Source organism: Schistocerca nitens, chromosome 5 (genome assembly GCF_023898315.1).
Source record: "Schistocerca nitens isolate TAMUIC-IGC-003100 chromosome 5, iqSchNite1.1, whole genome shotgun sequence".
In the NCBI taxonomy this organism is placed as follows: domain Eukaryota; kingdom Metazoa; phylum Arthropoda; class Insecta; order Orthoptera; family Acrididae; genus Schistocerca; species Schistocerca nitens.
Window position 1 is genome coordinate 261,179,903 of NC_064618.1, and position 9,364 is coordinate 261,189,266.

At 45.0% G+C, this 9,364-nt stretch overlaps 1 pseudogene; it reads left to right on the forward strand.

Annotated features, from left to right (window-relative positions):
• Positions 1-8,445: 8,445 nt before the first annotated feature.
• On the forward strand, positions 8,446-8,563 carry LOC126261507 (5S ribosomal RNA; annotated as a pseudogene).
• Positions 8,564-9,364: the final 801 nt, after the last annotated feature.

Here is a 9,364-nt window from a genome sequence, read left to right on the forward strand (position 1 = left end):
ATACTAGAGGGCATAACATTTACATAAATAAGGAACAGGAGTGGCCACAACGTTGATCCCTGGGGCACTGTGAATAATGACAGTTTGCTGTCTTGTTAAAGTAAGAGGTGTGAGTTAACGAGCATTTCACTCTCATTTAAGTATATGGCCGAAAGAGACAGCCTTCCAGGAATTGTGAAAAGAATCCTGTCGTCCACGACCATGTGTCACAAAGAGCGCAGATTCACCACGAGATGGGGAAATTCACAGGCATCTATCGTGCTGAATGAGGCCAGGCTGGTCAGGCCTAAGCGCTGTAGTGTGCGAGTGAGACTGACGAGCACCTACGTCATAGAAAAACCCCGTAGGAACTGTTTGTGACCAGGGAGATGTAGCAATGTTAAATATGGCGGACCTAAGGTCGGCCGTAATGGGAAACATTTATGAAAACTATTTAATTGTGTAGTAATTCAGGGAATAAAGTGACAGTAATTTTAAACTACCATCTTTCTTAAATTTCCAAGGTGAACTTGAGTATTGATAATATCTATAATAGTTTAGGATTTACTATTAAAGCGAAATTAACAATCTTGCAACAAAGACTTTCGTGCTAAAATTTGAACGCTTTGGTGGATCTTAACGATCGACATTTCACATAAAAGCGCATCACTAAAATGACAAATGTTGTAAATACAAAGTCTGTAACTTTACCTGTTTAAAAGATATTTAAATTATCAGTATTTTCAGTTAAGCATCAGATCATCATTTCCTCCACACAAAACACACTGAATGATGACAGCATGATACCTTATTGAATCATTAGGTAATAGAATATTTGTTGTAAAGTTTAGTGCATAATAGTTACTTTCGTTCTTTATTTATTTATCAGAAACCACATTGGTGCAGGCCTACTGGCCGTGCCATTCAAAGTTAAGAAGGAAATTGTATTGGTTTTATGTACAAGAATTTATCGTTTAGCTATTATGTAATGGCACACAACGGCCTTGACGCCGTGGACACGCTAGTTCCCTTCAGATCATCGTAGTTAAGCGTTGTCAGGCTTGGTCGGCACTTGGATGGGTGACCATCCGGGCCGCCATGCGGTGTTGCCATTTTTCAGTGTGCACTCAGTCTCGTGATGCCGACTGAGGAGCTACTCGAACCAACAGTAGCGGCCCCGGTCAAAGCAAATCATCGTAACGACCGGGAGAACGGTCATTACGTTATCCCTTTCTCCCTTTTTATAAAGCGGCTTTACTACTGATTACTTTAATCATTCAGGAAATTGACCATTCTTAAAGGAAAAATTACAAATATGGCTAAGTGCAGGGCTAACATGTGCAGCGCAGTACTTTAATATTCTGCTAGGCCATTCGTCATATCCATGAGAGTCCTCAGTCTTTAGTGATTTAATTATTGATTTAATTATTAACTCAATCTCCCCTTGTCAGTTTCACAAAGAAGTATTTCAGACATCAATCTCGAAAAGGCATTTCCCAAGAGAGTTATTTGATTCCCTGTAGAAACAAAGTTTTTATTTAATTCACCAGCAATACTCAGAAAATGATTGTTAAATACTGTACATATATCTGACTTATCAGTAACAGAAATATTTTTACTACGAATTGACTTTATAACGTCGGCCTTGTGCTGTTGAGCTGACAATTCCTTCAAAAATGACCATATGGTTCTAATTTTATCCTGTGAATTAGCTATTCTGTTTGCATACCACATACTCTTTGCCTTCCTAGTAAGATTTTTAAGCACGTTACAATACTGTTTGTAATGGGCTACTGTAGCTTGATTGTGACTATTTCTAACATTTTGATATAATTCCCACTTTGTTCTACATGATATCCTAATCCCACTAGTCAGCCACCCAGACTGCCTTTTACTGCTAGTACCCTGCTTAGAACGTTTAATGGAAAGCAACTCTCAAAGAGGCATAAGAAATGTGTTGTGGAAAGCATCATATTTGTCATCCATACTATCGGCACTGTTAACATCCTGCCACTCTTGTTGCTTATCGATGTTTAAAAAACTCTATAGCCGTTGGGTTAGCTGTCCTACATAGTTTGTAATTACATGTAACAGTTGTATCAGTAAAAAAGCCTTTTAGTGTTAAAATTTGAGCATCATGGTCTGTAAGGCCATTCAACTTTAGCTAAAATAATGCCCATCTAGCACTGAAGAATGAATAAAAATATTTTGTAAGGGTGTGCTGCTGCTCCCCTGCACCGAGGTTAGAAAAAATACAGTCTGCAACAGATCATATGAGTTTGCGAGCTCTAACAACATCCTTTTTCTTGCACAATCATGCACAAAATTTATAATGAAGACACCACATGTAATTAATTTTTGATATTCCCTATAAAGTGAACCAAGGAGCCTCTCTAGCTTGAGCAGCAATGCTCTGAAGTCAGAGTAAGGGGACATATAAACAACAACAATTAGAAGTTCCACTAAACTCAACTGCCCCTGCACAACATTCACATACCTGTCCAGTGCGGTGCCGTGATATATCTACGGATTATAATGGGATACTGTTTTCTACATATGCTGCTACTCCTTCATTCTGCAAAGAACTCCTTGAAAAACACCCAGCTAATCTCTATCCTGGTAAAGGAAGCCTCTGAATTGTCAATTTATTTAAGTGGTGCCGCGATAAACCAGTAATGTCAGAGCCAACATCTATAAGCAGTTCATTAACTTTATCTCTAATACCTCTAATATTTTGATGAAATATGCTATTTTTTTCTCTACAAGGATACCTGACATCCGCTGAAGGTAATTCCTTTGTTAGAGGGACTTCCTTTAAGCAGGTATACCTATCAGATGACTTCCATCTAAAAAAAGGTGCAGCTCCAACACCAACTACTACACGAATTTTCCCATGAGTGATCCCACCACCATCCACTACACTGTCACCTACAAGATTCGCCAGCCTCCCGTTCCCGTACCTATTGAGGTGCAGGCCAAACACAAAATTTGTACCCTCTGTCATAGTCGCCAGGACGCAATTGCTGCAGTAGCTGCAACTTGTAAGTTTCGTATGCAGGCGTCATTTCAGAGCACGCCACACAGTTGTTTCAGGAAGCTGAGGCTCCTGGAACGCCCTTCTTGAGGTCGTTCGAGGGCTGCGTGTAAACACATCTCGGATACGCTCGACATTTTCATCAGACGTGCTCTTCCCTTTGCAAATGCAACTAATTCCAAGAAATTTGTAGGCCGGTCGTAAATAAATTTGCTTGTGGTTCTTGCCGAAACGGTGGTGGAATGCACGTTGCACTTGAACAATGGACTGACTTCGAGCAAATTCCAACACACGAAATGTTTCTCTTGTGGGCTAGTCCCAGTGCCGCTATAAACAAATAGCAGAGCAGCTATGTAAGAACTTTAAACCTTCCTCTATGCAGTGACATGGGCAATGTGTTTCTTTCCTTTATAGTTTCTCTGTAGTAAACAAATGAAATCTGTTGTCTGTCTCTGAACCACCCAGTAGTGAATGTGGAGCTGGCGTCGTGTCCAACTTTGGTCTTAAAAACAAAGAACTTTTCTAGCCATGATCATATTCGAGATGACACGCCGTTGCCTTACGTCGACCTTTGAACTCACTTACAAAGCCAGCTTAGCATGAACTCCAAACCACGGTAAGAATTAGGACTTTTCACATAAACAAGTGTTTATTCAAGCACAGACGTTGAATATGATGCCTTTTCATCGAAACATTTCCTATGGAAAGTGTAAATGACCTTCGCAATTGATATGTGTGACACTGAACTAAATACGTGAATTTCTTCGAACGCTGGACGAAATACGGGTTTGAAAAAGCCTCAGGTAGGCCGTAGAGAGGAATACACTGTGCCAAGAGCTGCTTAGGACAACAACGCAGTATAGGTTTCGGTAACTAGACGCGAGACGAACAATTTATTAAGTGATGTATTTGTGAAGCTGTTTCCAGGCTGGGGAGCTAATTTGTGTAATGATCTGTCATTTGTTTTAATTAGTTAAAACAGAGCGGAAAATTATAATGTAACAGACCTATTAAACTGATAAATGATATTTGCAGTTTTCAAGGAATGAGGTGCATCATGTACTGGAAACAAATGAAGCTAAATTATAATTGCTCTCATTTGCACGAAAATAATCCAGCTTTGGACCAGAGCTAAGTTAATAATAATGAAGTTTTGTGATATAAATTTTAATATATTACTTTAATTGAATTACAGTTTCAAAGTAACTTTTCTGGGTATTTACCGGTTATGACTTTGAGATAAATGGTGCTGGTATATACTATTTTATTGCATTTGAAAACTCTTTTATAGTAAAATATTTGACTGTTGACTTAGCTGTTCCTATAGGCAGGTGAATCCGGTAGGCCAAGTCACATCTGCAGTTATGGAACACGCGGCTTGGGAAGAAGATGTTGTTATTGATGAGTCCAGGCCAGCAATAAGTATTTCATTTCACAGATAAGTCATATCTCTCGATTAACGGCTAACCTTTATTGATACCACCATGCTCGCTGGCGCTGCTTTTCACATTTCGACCTCATCCCTTCCCTTCTTCCACAACAGTTCGAATATTATGTTGCGTGGCCCAGGCACACCTGTCAGACTCCCAGGCGAACTCCCGGTAACAAGTCGAAGAAAGGAAATAATAAACAACCTCCACTAGGGACTACATAGCCCCGGACGGCAAGTCTGCACCTGTCGTCAACACTCATTTGCTGAGTAAATGGCAGAAATTGTTTGTGTTTGAACCGTCACTGCAGACAATGCTGGATGCCTGCACCTGCCACGAGCGTTCGTTTACTGAGTAACGCCCGTCTGCTAGAGATGGCTTTCGAACGATAACTTTAATCCATAGGCCCGACGGTATATACACTCCTGGAAATGGAAAAAAGAACACATTGACACCGGTGTGTCAGACCCACCATACTTGCTCCGGACACTGCGAGAGGGCTGTACAAGCAATGATCACATGCACGGCACAGCGGACACACCAGGAACCGCGGTGTTGGCCGTCGAATGGCGCTAGCTGCGCAGCATTTGTGCACCGCCGCCGTCAGTGTCAGCCAGTTTGCCGTGGCATACGGAGCTCCATCGCAGTCTTTAACACTGGTAGCATGCCGCGACAGCGTGGACGTGAACCGTATGTGCAGTTGACGGACTTTGAGCGAGGGCGTATAGTGGGCATGCGGGAGGCCGGGTGGACGTACCGCCGAATTGCTCAACACGTGGGGCGTGAGGTCTCCACAGTACATCGATGTTGTCGCCAGTGGTCGGCGGAAGGTGCACGTGCCCGTCGACCTGGGACCGGACCGCAGCGACGCACGGATGCACGCCAAGACCGTAGGATCCTACGCAGTGCCGTAGGGGACCGCACCGCCACTTCCCAGCAAATTAGGGACACTGTTGCTCCTGGGGTATCGGCGAGGACCATTCGCAACCGTCTCCATGAAGCTGGGCTACGGTCCCGCACACCGTTAGGCCGTCTTCCGCTCACGTCCCAACATCGTGCAGCCCGCCTCCAGTGGTGTCGCGACAGGCGTGAATGGAGGGACGAATGGAGACGTGTCGTCTTCAGCGATGAGAGTCGCTTCTGCCTTGGTGCCAATTATGGTCGTATGCGTGTTTGGCGCCGTGCAGGTGAGCGCCACAATCAGGACTGCATACGACCGAGGCACACAGGGCCAACACCCGGCATCATGGTGTGGGGAGCGATCTCCTACACTGGCCGTACACCACTGGTGATCGTCGAGGGGACACTGAATAGTGCACGGTACATCCAAACCGTCATCGAACCCATCGTTCTACCATTCCTAGACCGGCAAGGGAACTTGCTGTTCCAACAGGACAATGCACGTCCGCATGTATCCCGTGCCACCCAACGTGCTCTAGAAGGTGTAAGTCAACTACCCTGGCCAGCAAGATCTCCGGATCTGTCCCCCATTGAGCATGTTTGGGACTGGATGAAGCGTCGTCTCACGCGGTCTGCACGTCCAGCACGAACGCTGGTCCAACTGAGGCGCCAGGTGGAAATGGCATGGCAAGCCGTTCCACAGGACTACATCCAGCATCTCTACGATCGTCTCCATGGGAGAATAGCAGCCTGCATTGCTGCGAAAGGTGGATATACACTGTACTAGTGCCGACATTGTGCATGCTCTGTTGCCTGTGTCTATGTGCCTGTGGTTCTGTCAGTGTGATCATGTGATGTATCTGACCCCAGGAATGTGTCAATAAAGTTTCCCCTTCCTGGGACAATGAATTCACGGTGTTCTTATTTCAATTTCCAGGAGTGTATATATGTGGATGGAACTTTGCACTCGTTGAGCAACGGAGTACGGCACTCGCTGGTAAGCAGATTCAGTGACAAATAGTTTATCCTCATTAAAGAGATTTAACGACCTCCGTTGCTTTAGTTGTAACAGCATAATGTGGGAACCTCTGCCGGCCGGAGTGGCCTAGTGGTTCTAGGCGCTACAGTCTGGAACCGCTCGACCGCTAGGGTCGCAGGTTCGAATCCAGCCTCGGGCATGGATGTGTGTGATGTCCTTAGGTTAGTTAGGTTTAAGTAGTTCTAAGTTCTAGGGGACTGATGACCAAAGAAGTTAAGTCCCATAGTGCTCAGAGCCATTTGAACCATTTTTTGTGAACCTCTGTCAGTACTTGTCTTTTTTATCAAAACTTCTGCAGTGATAGGGAAGTCACTGATGACAATACAAAAATACCTAAATGTGTCTTGGTGAAACTGAAAATAAACTATAACAAAATAAAAAAGAAATCGTTTGCGAGTTGTATTAAAAACAGTATTTTTTTAAAAAAGCAGGAAATATATACTCATCAAACAAGATGGGTTTTTTGTATTTGTTTCTTTAATTTTAGTTATTTCTGTTTTGTGCTGACATATTCCTATTTCTACGTTCACACACACACACACACACACACATATGTGTGTGTGTGTGTCTGCATAAAACGGTAATAACTAAAATTAAAAAGAAAAAACAAGAAATAGTTGATGAGTTATACTAAAGCTACTATCAAAGATACATGTCGAGAAAACGTCCAGATGAGAGTAAAAATGTGGAAAGAACTAAAAAGTCATGTATCACAATGGACTAAAACATAGAATGAGTGCATTATAACACCTAATCCGCAATCATTCTCGATGAATATTCGGCTGAAATTGTTTGTCGCCCTTTGTCATAGTAGCGAGGTGGCGCAGTGGCTAGCACACTGGACTCGCATTCGGGAGGACGACGGTTCAATCCCACGTCTGGCCATCCTGGTTCAGGTTTTCGGTGATTTCCCTAAATCGCTCCAGGAAAATTTCGGGATGGTTTCTTTGAAAGGGCACGGCCGACTTCCCTCCCCGTCCTTCCCTAATCCGATGAGACCGATGACCTCACTGTCAGGACTCCTCCCCCAAGCAACCCAACCCCATTGTCGTAGTACACGGTGACTTTCTGGGTACACCCAACATCTGAAATGATCGGAAGCACTCGCTGATTAATGGAACAAACTGCTACCTTGTAGGACCCAACTGCCTTACTGGCTCGTGCTGGATGCTTCGCTTTCACTTTGTGTTTCGTTCTGAGTGGACTGTTGAGTAACCCTATATGAAACTACGTATAATCATCGTCTTGCGCATTTAGCTCTCTTGTCCCCTGCAACAACGTATATTTCAGCTTTCTCATTTGTTTCTGATCGTTAATTTGTTTGATTTTTTACGCTGATATATATGCTCGAGGCGTTAACCTATTCTTCTTCCGTGGCTTGCTCTCCTACTTGAATTTCATTAATCAATTTGTATTTTGTTCTCTTCTACAGTTTATGACTTTTGTTCCTAAAAGATTCTATGTGGTGAGTATTTGTATTCGACTGCTACTAGACATCTTGTATTGCGGTACGCACTGATCAGACAGAACATTATGACCACCTGCCTAATAGCCGGTATGCCCAACTTTGGCACGGTTAACAGCGGCGACGCGTCGTAGCGTGGGAGCAGTGATGCCTGGGTAGGTCGCAGGAGGGAGTTGGCACCTCATTCGCACATGCAAGTCACCTACTTCCCGTAAATTCCAGAGAGGAGGGCGATGAGCTCTGGCGCTACGTTCAGTCACATCCCAGATGTGTTCGATCCGGTTCAGATCTGGCTATCTGGGGGCCAGCACATCAGCTGGAACTCGCCACCTCGAAACACTAGATCAACGCTTGGCCTTGTGACATGGCGCATCTATCTTGCTGCAAAATTCCACTATTGTCGGGAAATATGTTTGTCATGAAGGAGCGTACGCGGTGTGCAACAAGTGAACGATACTCCTTGCTGTCATGGTACCTTGCACGAGCTGCACTGGACCATTGGATGCTCATTTGAATGTTCCCCAGAGCACAATGGAGCCGCCGCCAATTTATCTCCGTCCCGCCGTACAGGTTTCAAAGAGCTGTTTCTCTGGAACTGGGAAACGGCCTTGCCGCAGTGGATACACCGGTTCCCATGGGATCACCGAAGTTAAGCGCTGTCGGGCGTGGTCGGCATTTGGATGGGTGACCATCCAGGCCGCCATGCGCTGTTGCCATTTTTCGGGGTGCACTTAGCCTCATGATGCCAATTGAGGAGCTACTCAACCGAATAGTAGCGGTTTCGGTCAAAAATACCATCATAACGACCGGGAGAACGGTGTGCTGACCCCACGCCCCTCCTATCCTCATCCTCCTCTGAGGATGACACGGCGGTCGGATGGTACCGATGGGCCACTAGTGTCCTGTAGACGGAGTGGTTTTCGTTTCCCTGGAACTCCTATCGGCATGATGAAGAAGATAGCGGGATTCATCAGACAATGCAACGGTCTGCTACTGCATCAACATCCACTGCCGATGGCCATGTGCCCATTTCAGTAGTAGTTGCCCTCTTGTGGTGTTACTGTGACACATGCATGGATCGTCGCTGTGGAGGCCGATCATTAGGAATGTTCGGTACACTGTGCGTTCAGACAAACTTAGACTCTGCCCACCATTAAAGTGTGATGGTAGTTGCGCCACAGTTCGCCGCCTGTCCTGTTTAACCAGTTTTCCCAGCCTACGACTTCCGGTATCCGTAATTAGGGGTGGCCGCCCAACCGCACGATGTCTGGAGGTGATTTCACATTGGTTAGGCCAAGTGTTGAAGACACTCACCACAGCACTGCTAGAACACCCGACAAGTGTGTGCAGTTATCGAAATGCTCGTGCTGACCCTCCGGGCCATCAAAATCTGCCCTTGGCCGATATCAGATAGACCGTGCTGCTTCCCCACTGTACACACGACAGCACGCATCGTGCGTGTGTCTGACTGGCGGTCATTCCTCTCCAGGTGATTCTGCTATCGCCTGGACGGGTTT